Below are 16,052 nucleotides of genomic sequence, written 5' to 3' on the forward strand. Positions count from 1 at the left end.
CGCAAGTCAGCAAAGGCCATGACCACGTGTGCAAAAGGGCCGAAAATGCCAGTCATCACATGTGGTGGCATTTTCTATCTCTAGGATCTGTGATGCCCCTTTAAAAAGGCATCCTTGGGGCGCCTGGGTGGCGCAGTCGGTTGAGCGTCCAACTTCAGCCAGGTCACGATCTCGCGGTCCATGAGTTCGAGCCCCGCGTCAGGCTCCGGGCTGATGGCTCAGAGCCTGGAGCCTGTTTCCGATTCTGTGTCTCCCTCTCTCTCTGCCCCTCCCCCGTTCATGCTCTGTCTCTCTCTGTCCCAAAAATAAATAAAAACGTTGAAAAAAAAATTTTTAAAAAGGCATCCTTTGACCTCCCTTCGGCTGGCCTTAAATACCATTTCCGGGTCTTCTCATAGAAATCCATACCTTTGGCTCCACCCTCCCATCCACCTTGAACTCTTGAGAACAAAGCAGTTTCAGGGTGCCTAGGCCTTTCTTGCTCAGGTGGGTGCTTACTCGCTTTTCCAGGTGCTAGTAATGATGCCTGGGCAGTGGTCCTCATTTTAGAGCCCAGGTTTAGCCATCGGAAATGGCTTGATAAAAGCCAGATTGCCAGCCCCCACCCCACCCTGGGAGTTTGATTCAGCAGGTCTGGGGTGAGTGGAGAATGTGTATGTCTGACAAGTTCCCGAGTGTTGCTGATGCTGCTGCACCAGGGACCACACTTTAAGAAGCACAGCTGCGGAGGTTCTTTTGGCCTCTGTCATCCTTCCCTGATCCTGAGAACCACCACAGATCCTGCCCAGAAGCCACCTCCAGTCTGGGACTCTAGTTCCCTCGGGAAGCCAGGTGATACTGATCATGAGGCAAGCTGAGTTGTTTGGAATCAGACATCATGGCTTCCTGGTTGTGGGAAATAGGAGTTTCAGGTATGGACAGTCCTATGTTGTTTTTTTTCCACGCTCGCTAACCCTCCCCATTCATTTCAGTGAATGAGTCAGAGCACCTTCAACTGCAGGCCACTTAACATTCCAAGTTTTGGGGGTTTACTTTCTTCCACGTTAGGCTCCAGAACGGAGGGCAGCAAACTATTGCCTGCAAGCCAAATTCAGCTGGCCATCTGTTTTTACATGGCTAGTCTACTAAGAATAGTTTTTACTTTTTTTTAAATGTTTTATTTATTTTTGAGAGACAGAGAGAGCATGCATGAGCGGGGGAGGGGCAGAGAGAAAGGGGACAGAGGGTCTGAAGCGGGCTCCATGCTGACAGAGCGAGCCTGATGCGGGGCCCAAACTCACGGACGGTAAGATCATGACCTGAGCCAGACAGATGCTCAAACGACTGAGCCATCCAGGCAACCTAGGTTTTACATTTTTAAATGGTTGAAAAAAGTAAGACTATTACATGACTCACCAAACATAAAATCCAAATTTTAGTGTTTCTAAATAAAGTTTTGAATTTTGTCAAAAAATTGGTAGAAATATTCCTGGTTTTGCTTGTAGGCCCACAAAAGAACTAAATATTTACCATCTGGCTTTTTAGAGAGAAAGTTTACCAATCCCGGATCTAGAAAGTCAAAAAGGTAGATCCACAGGAGAGCAAAGCTTACTGATCTTTCTTAAGAACGGAAGAGTATGGGGGCGCCTGGGTGGCTCAGTCGGTTAAGCGTCCGACTTCGGCTCAGGGCATGATCTCACAGTCGTGAGTTCGAGCCCCACGTCAGGCTCTGTGCTGACAGCTCAGAGCTTGGAGCCTGCTTCACTTTCTGTGTCTCCCTCTCTCTCTGCCCCTTCCCTGCTCATGCTCTGTCTCTCTCTGTCTCAAAAATAAAAAATAAAAACAGAAGAGTATGAAGCTGCTCCTTGCCTTCCTGTAGGAAAGATGGAAACCTTGGGGGTTCGGGAGACAAGACGGAGAGATGGGAGCTATTGAAAGCCAAGGCAAAGCCTGCCTGCCATCCCTTGCCATTGACAGGGAACATCACATAATTTTTCCAGAAGAACTAAAGTCCTGAACACCAGCCATGTCTTGACAGCTGCCTAAACATGATCCATGAGTCTTCCAGAAGAAGGATGTCCTATTCATGCCCACAGACTTTAATAAGAACCACCTCCCATTCAAACTGCCTTTGTGGATAGATCTTGTCAACAACCTGTATGTAGTACTCCCAACCTCCCCCATCCCTGCCTTCAACAGAGTGGAGATCTTGAAAGATGAATGGGGTGTGGAGAAAATAACCTCAACACTGGTACTTCTGCAGAGCCCATGCTGGACAGGACAACCTGCCCCCACTTTCTACACGCACTGCCCACATTTTGTTAGTTCCAGCCAACTCTACCCTGCCCCATCTAAACACCTCCCTAACCCTGTACCAAAATGTCCTTGCCTGCAAAGAATTTACTGTCACTTGCTATATGCTAAACACCTGTGCATGCTTTCCCACAGGTTCTCTCATCTATCTCTGAAAACTGGCAAAATCTGGGGCACCGGGGTGGTTCAACTGGTTGAGTGTCCAACTCTTGATGTCAGCTCAGGTCACAATCCCAGGGTCATGGCATCAAGCCCCGAGTCAAGCTCTGTGCTGAGCATGCAGCCTTCTTGAGATTCTCTCTCCCTCTCCCTCTACCCCTCCCCCACTCATGCACATGCACTCTCTCAAAAAATTGTTTAACTTAAAAAATCTATCGTATTACAAATCAAAACACTGAAGCTAGGAGGCAAACTCAAGATTACACAGCTGATAAGTCCTGAAATTGGGATTCAGGCTCACGTGGGTGTTTCTTTTTAAGCTTTTCCACTTAAGAAAAGGACATAGTAAAAGAATGAATGGGGGAATTTGGAGAACATAAAGATCACTGCAAACAGTATTTTCTCTTAATATTTTCCATTTGCTTCTTAATAGGACCATCTTTATTTAATATTTCCCCAAAATCTTTTTGTAAAATTGACACTACTCTGTGAGGCTACACAATTTTTATTCCTTAGCCTTGTAACTAACTCACCCAACCCCCAGCTTCTTGCTGTACATTATCTGAAAATCTCTTTGTAGAACATTGTTTAAAAAACCTATAGTTATTGCTTTGAGTGCAAAGCACTTTAGGAAAACACTGTCTTCTCAGCACCCTAAATAATTAGGATTGCTAAATTTCACTGGCACCAACAGAAGACATAAATAAGACCATCATAAGACACAAATTAAGCACCTAACATTAACCATTCAGTCATTCCACATTGCCATTGACAGGAAACATCACAAACACTTAGTGGTCCCCTAGCTCTTCAAACCAGGCATTGTGCTGAATAATGGAGACACAGACAGTGTCCTCATGGCCCTTAATCTAGACAGAGAAATGGGCAACCAAAATATTGCCCAAGTATATCACTATAAACTATTAAAGGGTGAAGAAGCAAAAATAGAAGGGTCTGGTGATTTCTGTCAGATATTTGAGGAAGAAATAATATCAATTCTATACCTACTCTTAAAAAATAGAGAAAGTGGGGCGCCTGGGTGGCTCAGTCAGTTAAGTGTCTCACTCTTGGTTTCAGCTCAGGTCATGATCTCCCAGTTCACGGATTCAAGCCTCGCGTCAGGCTCTGCGCTGACAGTGCGGAGCCTGCTTGGAATTCGTACTCTCCTCTCTCTGCCCCTCCCACCTGCATCTCTCTCTCTCACTCAAAATAAATAAAAATAAATGTTTTTAAAACATAGAGAAAAGAGCGCTTCTAGAGGCCAGTATGACTCTGATTCTAGAGTCAAAAATGACAGGCCAATATCTCTCATTAATATGAATGTAAAAATCCTTTTAAAACATTAGCAACCAGAAACCAGCAAGGTATAAAAAGGATGATATAATATGACCAGGAGGAATTTAGCCCAGGAATACAAGGCTGTTTTAATAGGGGAAAATCAATGTCATCACCACTTTAGTTGAATAAAGGAGAAAAACTACAAGATCTCAATAAACTCAGAAAAGTCATTTTGTAAAATCAACACTCAGTTGTGACAAAAAATCCTCAACAATTTAGGAAAAGAAGCGAATTTCCTTGACCTAATAAAGGGTATTTACAAAAAAGCTACAACTACCATCGTACATAGTTGTAAGACTGAATTCTTCCCCTATGATGTGGGGAACAAGACAAGATGTCTGTTTTCACTGCTTCTATTCAACATCCTACTGGAAGTTCCCTTCAGTGGAATAAAAAGAAACTAAATGCATCAAAATTAAAAAGGAAAAAATAAAACTGTCTTTAGTTCAGATGCTATGATCCAATATGTAGAAAGTTTTAAAAATCCTATAAAAAAAAAAAACTACTAGAAATAAGAAGCAAAGCTTCAGGAGACAAGATCAATTACAAAAAAAAAATGACTTTCTAGATCTTCACTATTCAGTTAAATTAACGATCTGATCCACAATAGCACCAAAATCAATAAAACAGCTAGGAATAAATATAACCCTAAAAGTGCAAAACTCTTACAGTAAGAACTACAAAACACTGCTGAAAGAAATTAAAGATCTAAATGAATGGTGAGATTTATGATGTGAATGGATTAGAACATTCATTATTAAGAAGGCAATCATCTCCAAGTTGAGTTACAAATTCAATGCAATCTCTGTCAAAACTCCAGCAAGATTTTTAAAAAAAAATTTTTTAATGTTTATTTATTTTTGAGACAGAGAGAGACAGAGCATGAACAGGAGAGGGCCAGAAAGAGAGGGAGACACAGAATCCAAAGCAGGCTCCAGGCTTCAAGCTGTCAGCACAGAGCCCAACGTGGGGCTCGAACTCACAGACCGTGAGATCATGACCTGAGCCAAAGTCAGACGCCCAACCGACTGAACCACCCAGGTGCCCCCAGCAAACTTTTTTCATAGAAATTGGCATGCTGATCCTAAAACTTTGTATAGAGGGCAAAGGACTGAGAATAGCCAGACAATTCTTCAAAAGAACAACAAAGAGGACTTAAACTACCCAATTTCAAAACTTATCAAAACTATAGCTAAAGTAATCAAGACAGTGTGATATTGGCTAAAGATGGACGTACAGATCAAGGAACAGAACGGAGAGTCCATAACTAAACTTTTGTATTGATGACCAATTGATTTCCAAAAAAAAGTGGCCAGGCACTTCAATGCAGAAAGGATGGTCTTTTCAACAAATGATGCTGGGACGATTGGACACCCATATTCGGAGTGGGGTATAACTTACACCGTGACATAGTTCATACAAAAATTAACTCAAAGTGCATCAGAGACTTAAATGTAAAACCTAAAACTATAAAGCTTCTAAAAGAAAGCATGTAAGCCAATCTTTGTGACCTTCAGTTAGACAAAAATATCTTAGATATACACCAAAATCATGAGCCATAAAATAATCCATAAAAAATGAGCAGACTTCATCAAAATCATTTACGCTTCAAAAGACACTGTTAAGAAAACAAAAAAGACAAATACAGATTGGGAGAAATACTTGCATACCATTTATCTGATAAAGGACTTGTATCCAGAATATACAAAGAACTCTTACAACTCATAATAATACACCCCAATTTTTAAATAAAAACAAATGATTGCAAGAGATAGATCACCAAAGAAAATATACAAATGCCTAATAAGTGTATGATGAAAAGATGCTCGTGCAGAAAGGAGTTAACACAGCAAGCCTAGAACTGTTATCCTTGGAAAGTCCTGGTTGTGACGATTACCACTGGCTAAGAACCTGGAATTCAGGAACGTTCTGAACATTCCCTGATAACAATGCCTCGCTGTGCTGAAACAAAGTGGTTCATGCTGAACACCTGCTTTTTCTTCTGGGAACGTGGAATTTTGGTACATGTCAAGTAGATGGTACCCGTAGGGTAAGCCCCCTTAAGCCCTCGGGCCTGAGTCCCTAATGAGATTTCCTGGCAGACAGCATTTCAGTCTGTTGTCACAGCTCATGGGGGAATGAAGTACGTCCTGGGTGACTTCACTGACAGGGGACTTTTGGAAATCAGTACCTGACTTCCTCCAGATTGCACCCCTTGCTCCTTTGACATTTGATGACTTTGCTATGCGTCCTTTCACTGTGATAAATCGTAGCCATGAGTGTCACTTCAAGCTCAGTTCTGTGAGTGCTCCTAGCAAATTACGGAACCTGGAAGCAGCCGTCAAGACCCTGAACACAAGCCACGTTGTCAATAATCACTAGGGATATGCAAATTATAACCGGAAGGAGATTCCACTTCCCAGCCATTACAATGGCTATAATTCAACATTGTTGCTGAGGATATGGAAAAAGTGGAGTCGTCATATATTGCTGGTAGGAGTGTAAAACAGTACAGCTACTTGAGATGAGAAAATTTTGGCAGTTTCTTAAAAAGTTAAACAGGCACTTATCACAGGATCGGCAGTTTCACTCTTAAAGTACCGTTTGAAAAAGAAAACCGCAGGCCCAACATGGTGTCACTTAAACCAAGTCCCCAAACTGGGGCTTAATACCCAATCTAATTGCAGGTTCCACCTCCCCCAGAAATGTGGCCTTAACTGGTCAGTGAGGAAAACTTTTCTTTCCATCAGTGCCAATATGTCTATCACCTTGGTCCTCTCCATCCCTCAGAGAAAGATGAGGTGATCTACATGATAAGATGCCTTGCTTCCTGCTCCAGGCCCCCCAAACAGCCTCAGCTGAGGCAATTCTTTTCTTTTACTAAACACCATTTTTGCCCCTACCCTCCATCTGTAAGAACCTTCCAACTCCCAGAGCGCCTCTCCGCTTGCTAGATGGGGTGCTGCTCAATTCATGAATTGTTTAATAAAGCCAATTAGATCTTTACATGTGCTCGGTTACGTTTTGCTGTTTGACAGATGTGGTGGCAGCAGGCGGGTCTGAAGCGAAGTTCCCGAAGCATTCAGGGACAACGAGAAACACAGGCGTGATACCTGCAACCCTTTACGTTCACTTTCTCAGGTTTCTAAGGGCCGTGGGTGAGCTGCTTGAGATCTGAGCTCTGCTGCTTTGGAGTCTAATCGGCCTTCGGGTCAGCTTGAGCCCGCAGACGGTTGACAGGCGGTTCTGCCCAGAGCCACCTAAGCTGATCCCTTTGTCTGGAGCCCAGTTGTGCTGGCAGTTGTGCCTGGAACCCCAGTGAGGTGGTGGAGAGTTCCCCCCTGAGCCAGCCCCTGGCCCTCAGGCCACAATTCCCCAGGTTGAGAGCCTCAGCAAGGTTCTATGGGACTTGGTGATGGTGCGCACAAGGCCTTCTTATGACCAGGACATATTACTGCTAGTATATTAAGGCACATGTTTGTCCTGTCTTGTGTAAATAAAGGCTACCGCTAGCAGGATCATGAAGGCCCCAAAGCTGCAAAGCCGATGGGCACCAGTCAAGCATTTAGAGGTTGTTAGAGAGCTCCCAACCTCAAGAAGACTCCTGTGATAGGCTAAGTTGGTCATGGGACGGGTTAAAGTGACACTAAGTCACCCACCACGCTTAAGAAAACTTCCGTGCAACGAGGTACACTGTTACAAAACATGCAAAATCCCCAACCCTGCAGCACATACACTTTTAGGTATTAGTTTGGCTCCGAGGAACCCAAAGCCTCAGCTGATGGGATCTTTAAGTCCTAAAAGGTCAAGTGTGCTACTTTCCAGCACACCTGCTCATTTTATGTCTAGGAACAACAGCCCAAGGAGCTGCAGACATCTAGCAGGATAAGAATTTTTTTCACTAAAAATAACCTAGAAGTACAGTGGCCATCCATTATGGGGGAAGTTCCAATTAGACAAGATTGTTCATTTAAGAAGTGCACTTGAAGGTTCCCAAATTAAATAATAGAATGGATGCCTGGTTTAACTGGTAACAGACGCTTCCAAAAGGCTTTAAGATTCCAAAATCATCTCATTGAAAGAGTCATCACAAAAGGCTAATAAAAAAATTAAATTAAAACCACAAGAGCTGCCTAAGACAAAAGATAATAAGACTGGCTTAACTCCCACCAGCTCGCCTCTGTCTGAGGCTGGCCTCCAGGCATTCTTCTTGTCAATTAAGAACTTTAGAGGTCACCCCCCCCCCCCGCCGCCCCCAGTAGGCCTGTCTGGACCAACAAAGGAACACACAGGCCTAGACTCAAGGAGTAGGAGTGCTTGCTTATCATTCAAAGGAAAGGAACCTGTAAGATGAGTAACCAGCACTGGCCTAGAGACATAATCACCAAATGTACCTAATGAAATCTCTAACATAAAAAATAAAGATTTTTTTTTTTAGATTCCAAGCCTCTTAAGTTGGAAAAGACCCCTGGGGGACTGAGCACCTGCTCACAGGACTTCACGGGCTTCCAATCAACAGTCTCCACCTTCACAGGAGACCCCAATTTTGCCTTTAAAAATACTCACTTTGCAAACCATCAGAGAGTTCCAGACTTTAGGGCATTAGCTCCTGGTCCTCCTGGGTGGTGCCACAGCAGTAAATATTCTGTCTGTTTCCACTGCAAAAGCTCGGTGGCTCTTTATTGGCTTGCTGCACAGCCAGTGAACCAACTCATTTGGCTCAGTTACATATTCTTCTTTACCTGAGTACTCAGTCTCCCAATATTCTGTCTGAGCAGCCTTTCCACTCTGAAAAGATAAACCTTTCAAATAAAACTGCCTGAGGTTGCAGGTGATCTTCCTCGGGTATCTTTCACTCCTTGGTCAAAGACTAAGTAAACAGTTTCTTTTTTTTTTTTTTAAGTTTAGTTTTGAGAGAGAGAGAGAGAGAGAGAGGGAGAGAGTGTGTGTGTGTGTGAGTGGGGGGGGGAGGGACAGAGAGAGAGAGGGAGACAGAGAATCTGAAGCAGCCTCCAGGCTCCGTGCTGTCAGCACGGAGCCTGATGCAGGGCTTGAACTCATGAACCTCGAGATCACGACCTGAGCCAAGTCGGATTCTTAACCGACTGAGCCACCCAGGCGCCCCTAAGTAAACCATTTCTTAAACCTAGTGAGAATCCTCAAAAGATTTTTTTTTAAATAGATTACCTCCTGAGCCCAGTTGAGTTGGGTTATACTCGTATGACCACTCCCATAAATATCCACGTTTTATGCTCAAACCTATCATCAACAGCTTAAAGAAGGCTTCCTAGATCCTAATTCACAGGAACCTGCTGATCACAGTCTAGAGCCTTGTGACTTTGTATTTAAAATGTCATCAGAGGGGCACCTGGGTGGCTCAGTCGGTTAAGCATCCGACTTCGGCTCAGGTCATGATCTCGCAGTCTGTGAGTTCAAGCCCCGCATGGGCTCTGTGCTGACAGCTCAGAGACTGAAGCCTGCTTTGGATTCTATGTCTCTCCCTCTCAGCCTCTCCCCTGCTCTCTCTCTCTCTCTCAAATAAATTTAAAATAAAATAAAATAAAACAAAATAAAATAAAATAAGTCATCAGAGAATGACAGCCCTCATGCCATTGAAAAGGTCCTTACAAAGTGCTCCTGACCACAGACACTGCTGGAAAACTAAAAGATGCTAGAGACAACAACCAAACCCAAGGGGTTTGCTGCTGGGCATGCATCAAATTGACCACAACCCAAGGACGTATTGAAAGCAAGGAACTTTATATTCCTTGTTACAAGTAACCCTAGGGAGAGAGCTCTCAAAGCACTGGCTTCTTGAGGGTTTAGTACAGGAAGCTTTTCTTCGGTGTGTGAGGGGCGGGGGCAGGGAGCTTGAATAAGCATTTCGGTTCAATCATGTCAACATGCTAGTGCATACGTCTGTAGGGGCCAAGGGCAGGCTGCTCCAAGATGGATGACGTTGGCACCAAGACTGATTTAAAACAGCCTCATCTGAATTCTTTTCTTTTGCTAATCATTTTCTTGCCCCCACCTTCCATCTGTAAAAACCTTCCATTTTGGACAACTCTTCAGAGTACCTCTTTAACTTGCTAGATGGGATGCTGCCTAATTTGAATTATTTAATACAGCCAGTTAGAGGGCGCATGGGAGGCTCAGTCCGTTAAGCATTGGACTCTTGATTTCAACTCAGGTCATGATCTCACTGTTCAGTTTGTGAAATGGAGCCCCGCTTCAGGCTCTGCACTGACAGTGGGGACCCTGCTTGGAATTCCCCCTCCTTTTCCCTCTGTCCCTCCCCTGCTTGCACTCTCTCTCAAAATTAATTAATTAATTACAATAAATAAATAAAAATAAAAAATAAAGCCAGTTAGATCTTCAAATTACCTTGGTTGAATTTTGTTATTTAACAGTATTTACTCAAGAGAAATGAAAACATATGATCACACAAAAACTTGGATATGAATGATCATGTAGCAGTTTTCATAACTGTAAAAACTGGAAATACCCCCAATCTCCATCAACTGGAGAATGAACAAACAAAATGCAGTCATCCACATTCCTACAATGGAATATTATTCAACAACAAAAATAAAGTACTAATAGATGCTACAATATGGATGAGCCTTGAAAACTACACTTGAAACCAGATGTTTTCAAAACTAGGCATTACATGATTCCATTTACATGAAATTTCTAGAGAAGGAAAATATATAGAGACAGAAAGCAGAAGAGTTGTCGCCTGGGTCTCAGGGTGGGAGCAGAGATTGACTACCAACAGAGACAACGGAACTTATGGGGATAGTGGAAATATTCTAAAACTTGAGTTGTGGTGATGGAATTGTACACTTATGTACAATGGATGAATTTTACAATATGTAAATTATACCTCAATAAAGCTTTTTTAAGTACAAAAAAAATCCCTTCCAAAAAGTCCCCTTTAGTAACATTATCAAATTATTATTATTATTATTCAGTTTTGAATAATTTAGGTCAATATTTCTCTCATTTCCAAACCAGGTGGCAGATATTGAACACATGCATTTATTGGTCTCTTTCTAAAGTGAGATTAACGAGATGAGAAGACAAGGACAAAGATGGTATAAGAGATAATAAAATCAAATTTGAGGAAGCAGAAAAGCACAAGGAAGCATGCTAACTGAAATCCTTATCCAGCAATGGCAAAAGCCAAGAAGCATTATTTTTACCACAGAACGTCCAAAATATTCAAGAATTGGCAGCATCAGTGAGAGTAAAAATTACACAAAATAAAGGATGATTGGCTGAAGATCTATTTAAGAAGCGATGAGACCCACAGATACCTTCATTCCACATAGCTGAGCAACTGTCCCTCTCCTACCTAACAATCACCATTTTTATTTCCTGGAAAAAGTAAAACAGAGGGTCTCTGAAGTGGGGGGAACACCATGCACAGTGAGGACCAAAGTACCATATTGAAAACAGGAGGATTTTTTTAAGTTTATTTTATTTTATTTTATTTTATTTTATTTTATTTTATTTTATTTTATTTTATTTATTTTGAGAGAGAAAGAGAGAGCATGAGAGGGAGAGAGAGAATCCCAAGCAGACTCTGGCTGTCAGCTCAGAGCCCAACTCAGGGTTTTAGCTCATAAACTGTGAGATCATGACCTGAGCTGAAGTCAAGAGTCAGACACTGAACTGACTGAACCACCCAGGTGCCCCCAAAAGAGGAGGATTAAGCAAGTCTCTCAACTGAATATTAGGACCCTAGCTTACTTCTCCCAGAATGACCAGAATGCTGTTTATCAGATGTATATTCGCCCTAGTCCAAAAGAACCTTGGGAGAAATCAAACCAGCCAGAGGACAGGTCTAAAGATGCAGGCAACAGAAGTTCCCTCAAATAACTGGCTCATCCAGATCACCCTTCAGTGAATCTCATAGTTTGCCAGTGCTGCTCATAGGTTTCAAATAACGTGAAATAGGACTAGACAGCCAAAGATCACTAGACAACTGAGGAACGTTTCTAATGTGAAAAAAGAAAAACCAAATCCAAAGAACAATTCAGAAGAAACCAAGACTAAACAGAAATGAAAACTTTTTTAATATTACAAATATTCTCAGGAAGATAAAAGATATTTAATCCAAGAAAATAACTTTATATTTTTAAAGGAACAATCATAATGAGAAATAGCCTATGGAGGGGCTCAATGGAATGACCATCCGACTCTTGATTTCGGCTCAGGCCATGATCTCACAGTCATGGGACTAAGCCCCACATTGGGCTCCTCACTGAGTGTGAGCCTGCTTGAGATTCTCTCTCTCCTTCTGCCCCTCTGCCCTGCTCACATGCTCGCTCGCTCTCTCTCTCTCTCTCAAATAAAATTTTAAGGGGTACCTGCGTGGCTCAGTTAAGGATCTGACTTCGGCTCAGGTGCTGGGAAAACTGGAGAGCAACATGCAGAAGAATGAACCTGGACCACTTTCTTACACCATACACAAAAATAAACTCAAAATGGATGAAAGACCTCAATGTAAGACAGGAAGCCATCAAAATCCTTGAGGAGAAAGCAGGCAAAAACCTCTGTAATCTTGGCCGCAGCAACTTCTTACTCAACACGTCTCTGAAGGCAAGGGAAACAAAAGCAAAAATGAATTACTGGGACCTCATCAAAATAAAAGCTAGTGCACAGCAAAGGAAAAAATCAGCAAAACTAAAAGGCAACCGACAGAATGGGAGAAGATATTTGCAAATGACATATCAGAAAAAGGGTTAGTATCCAAAATCTATAAAGAAATTATCAAACTCAACACCCAAAAAATAAATAATCCACTGAAGAAATGGGCAAAAGACATGAATAGACACTTCTCCAAGGAAGACATCCAGATGGCCAACCGACACATGAGAAAATGCTCAACATCACTCATCATCAGGGAAATACAAATCAAAACCACAATGAGATACCACCTGACACCTGTCAGAATGGCTCACATTAACAACTCAGGCAACAACAGATGTTGGCAAGGATACAGAGAAAGAGGATCTCTTTTGCATTGTTGGTGGGAATGCAAGCTGGTGCAGCCTCCCAGTATGGAGGTTTCTCAAAAAAAAAAAACAAAAATAGAACTATCCTACGACCCAGCAATTACACTACTAGGCATTTATCCAAGGGATACAGGTGTGCTGTTTCAAGGGACACATGCACCCCCATGTTTATAGCAGCACTATCAACAATAGCCAAAGTCTGGAAAGAGCCCAAATGTCCATTGATGGATGAATGGATAAAGAAGACGTGGTGTGTATGTATATGTGTGTGTATATATATATATATATATATATATATATATATATATATATAATGGAGTATTACTCGGCAATCAAAAAGAATGAAATCTTGCCATTTGCAACTATGCAGATGGAACTGGAGGGTATTATGCTAAGTGAAATTAGTCAGAGAAAGACAAAAATCATATGACTTCACTCATATAAGGATTTTAAGAGACAAAACAGATGAACATAAGGGAAGGGAAACAAAAACAATATAAAAACAAGGAGGGGGACAAAACAGAAGAGACTCATAAATATGGAGAACAAACTGAGGGTTACGGGAGGTTACTAACTAGGGGGATGGGCTAAATGGGTAGGGGGCACTAAGGAATCTACTCCCGAAATCATTGTTGCACTATATGCTAACTAACTTGGATGTAAATTAAAAAATAAATAAATTTTTTAAAAAGAAGGTCACTACCTAATGCTACAAGGGTCAACTCGAAAGGAAGACATAAAAATTATGAATACATATACATACAACATTGAAGCACCTAAATATGTAAAACAAATATTAACGAACCTGAAAGGAGAAATTGACAGCAATACAATAATAGTAGGCTTCATGCCCTGCTTGCAATAATAGAACATCCAGACAGAAAAATCAGTAAAAAGTGGACTAGAACACAGTGTGCAGCAAGCAGACATCTATACTATGGACCTAATAGACATCTACAAAATTCTTCACCCAGCAGCAGAATACACATTCCTCTCAAGCGTACTGGGGTAGATCACATGTTAGGTCACAAACAAGCCTTAACAAAGTTAAGATCAAAATCATACCATGTATCTCTTCTGATCACAATGAAATGAAACTAGGAGTCAATAACAGCAAGAAAATGGAAAATTCACAAGTACACGGAGACTGAGTAACACACTCTTGAATAAACACCGGGTCAAACGGGAAATCAAAAGGGAATTCAAAAACTATCTTGAGACAAACGAAAGCAAAACACAACTTACCAAACCTTATGTAGTGAAAGCAATACTAAGAGGGAAGTTTATAGTGATAAACACGTATATTTAAAAAGATCTGAAATAAACAACCTCAAGGAACTAGAAAAAAGAATAAACTAAATCAAGTTAGCAGAAGGAAAGAAAGAATAAAGATCAGAGCAGAAGTTAAACAAATAGAGAATAGGGGAGAAAAGGCAACAAAACTAAAAGTCGGGGTTTTTTTGAAAAAATAAAACTGGCAAAAATAAAAAATTAAAAAAAAAAAACCGGCAAACACTTAGCTAGACTAAGAATAAAAGAAGTCTCAAAATCAGAAATGAAAAAGGAGACATTACAATGCCTGTCTCAGAAACGAAAAAGGATCATTAGGGACTATTATGAACAATTATATTCATGCAAATTGGATGACCTAGAAGAAGTGGATAAATTCCTAGAAGCATACAACCTACCAAAGATGAATCAATAAAAATAGGAAGCCTGAACAGGACAGTAACAAGTTATTAAGGAGGCTGAAGTAGCAATCAAATACCTCCCAACAAAGAAAAACCCAGGACCAGATGGTTTTACTGCTGAATATTACCAAAGACTCCAATAAGAATTAATACCAGTATTTCTTAAAATTTTCCAAGAAATGAAAGGAAATACTTGCAAATTTATTTTATGAGTATCACCTTGATACCAAAGCCAGATAAAGACACCATTAGGGGAAAGAAAAAAAACAAAAACAAAAACAAAACTAGATGCAACACAGATGCAAACCCCTCAATAAAATGCTAGCAAACCAAATTCATAACCACGTCAAAAAGATTATACAGCATGACCAACTGTGATTTATTGCTGGGATGCAAAGTTATCTTCACATATGCAAATCAATCAATATGATATACCACATTAACAGAGTGAAAGATAAAACCCACATGATGTTTTCAATAGGCACCGAAAGAGCATTTGACAAAGTTCAACATCCATTTGTGATGAAAACGCTGAACAAAATAAGTGCAAAAGGAAACTTCCTCAACACAACAAAGGCCATTTGTGAAAAGTCACACCTAACATCATAAGCAATAGGGAAAAATTGAAAGCTTTTCCTCTAAGATCTGGTAGAAGGCAAGGATGCCCACTCTTGCTCCTTCTATTCAACAAAATACAGCCTGTACTAGCAAAAGCAATCAGAACAACAGCAACAAAAAAGGTGGGAGGTATGGAATAAAAGGTATCCAAAGCAGAAATAAAGAAATAAAATTATCACTGTTTGCAGATGACATGATCCTCTATGTAGAAAACTCTAAAGACTTCACACACACACACACTAGAACTAATAAATTTACTGAAATTGCAGAATACAAAATCAACATACAAAATGAGTTACACATTTTTTTTTCAAGTTGGCATCGCACCTAGCACAGAGCCAAACACAGGACTTGAACTCATGACTCTGAGATCAAGACCCTGAGATTAAGAGTCAGACAATTTTTTTTAATGTTTATTTATTTTTGGGAGAGAGAGAGAGAGAGAAAGACAGAGCGTGAGCAGGGGAGGGGCAGTGAGAGGGAGACACAGAATCCAAAGCAGACTCCAGGCTCTGAGCTAACAGCAGAGAGCCCGATGCATGGCTGGAACCCACGAACCGTGAGATCATGACCTGAGCCAAAGTCAGACGCTTAACCGACTGAGCCACCCAGGCACCCCTCCCACCATTTAGTTTTAACCGACATTAATATTTTGTATAGATATCTGTTCTGTTGTCTTTTTTTAAATTATTTTTAATGTTTTTATTTATTTTTGAGAGAGAGAGAGCAAGCAAGCAGGGGAGGGGCAGAGAGTGAGGGAGACACAGAACGGGAAGCAGCCTCCAGGCTCTGAGCTGTCAGCACAGAGCCCAAGGCAGGGCTCGAACTCATGAACCCTGAGATCACGATATGAGTGGAAGTCGGAAGCTCAACTGACTCAGCCACCCAGGTGCCCTAAGAGTCAGACACTTAACTAGGCCACCTAGGCACC

Source organism: Lynx canadensis, chromosome D4 (genome assembly GCF_007474595.2).
Source record: "Lynx canadensis isolate LIC74 chromosome D4, mLynCan4.pri.v2, whole genome shotgun sequence".
NCBI lineage: Eukaryota > Metazoa > Chordata > Mammalia > Carnivora > Felidae > Lynx > Lynx canadensis.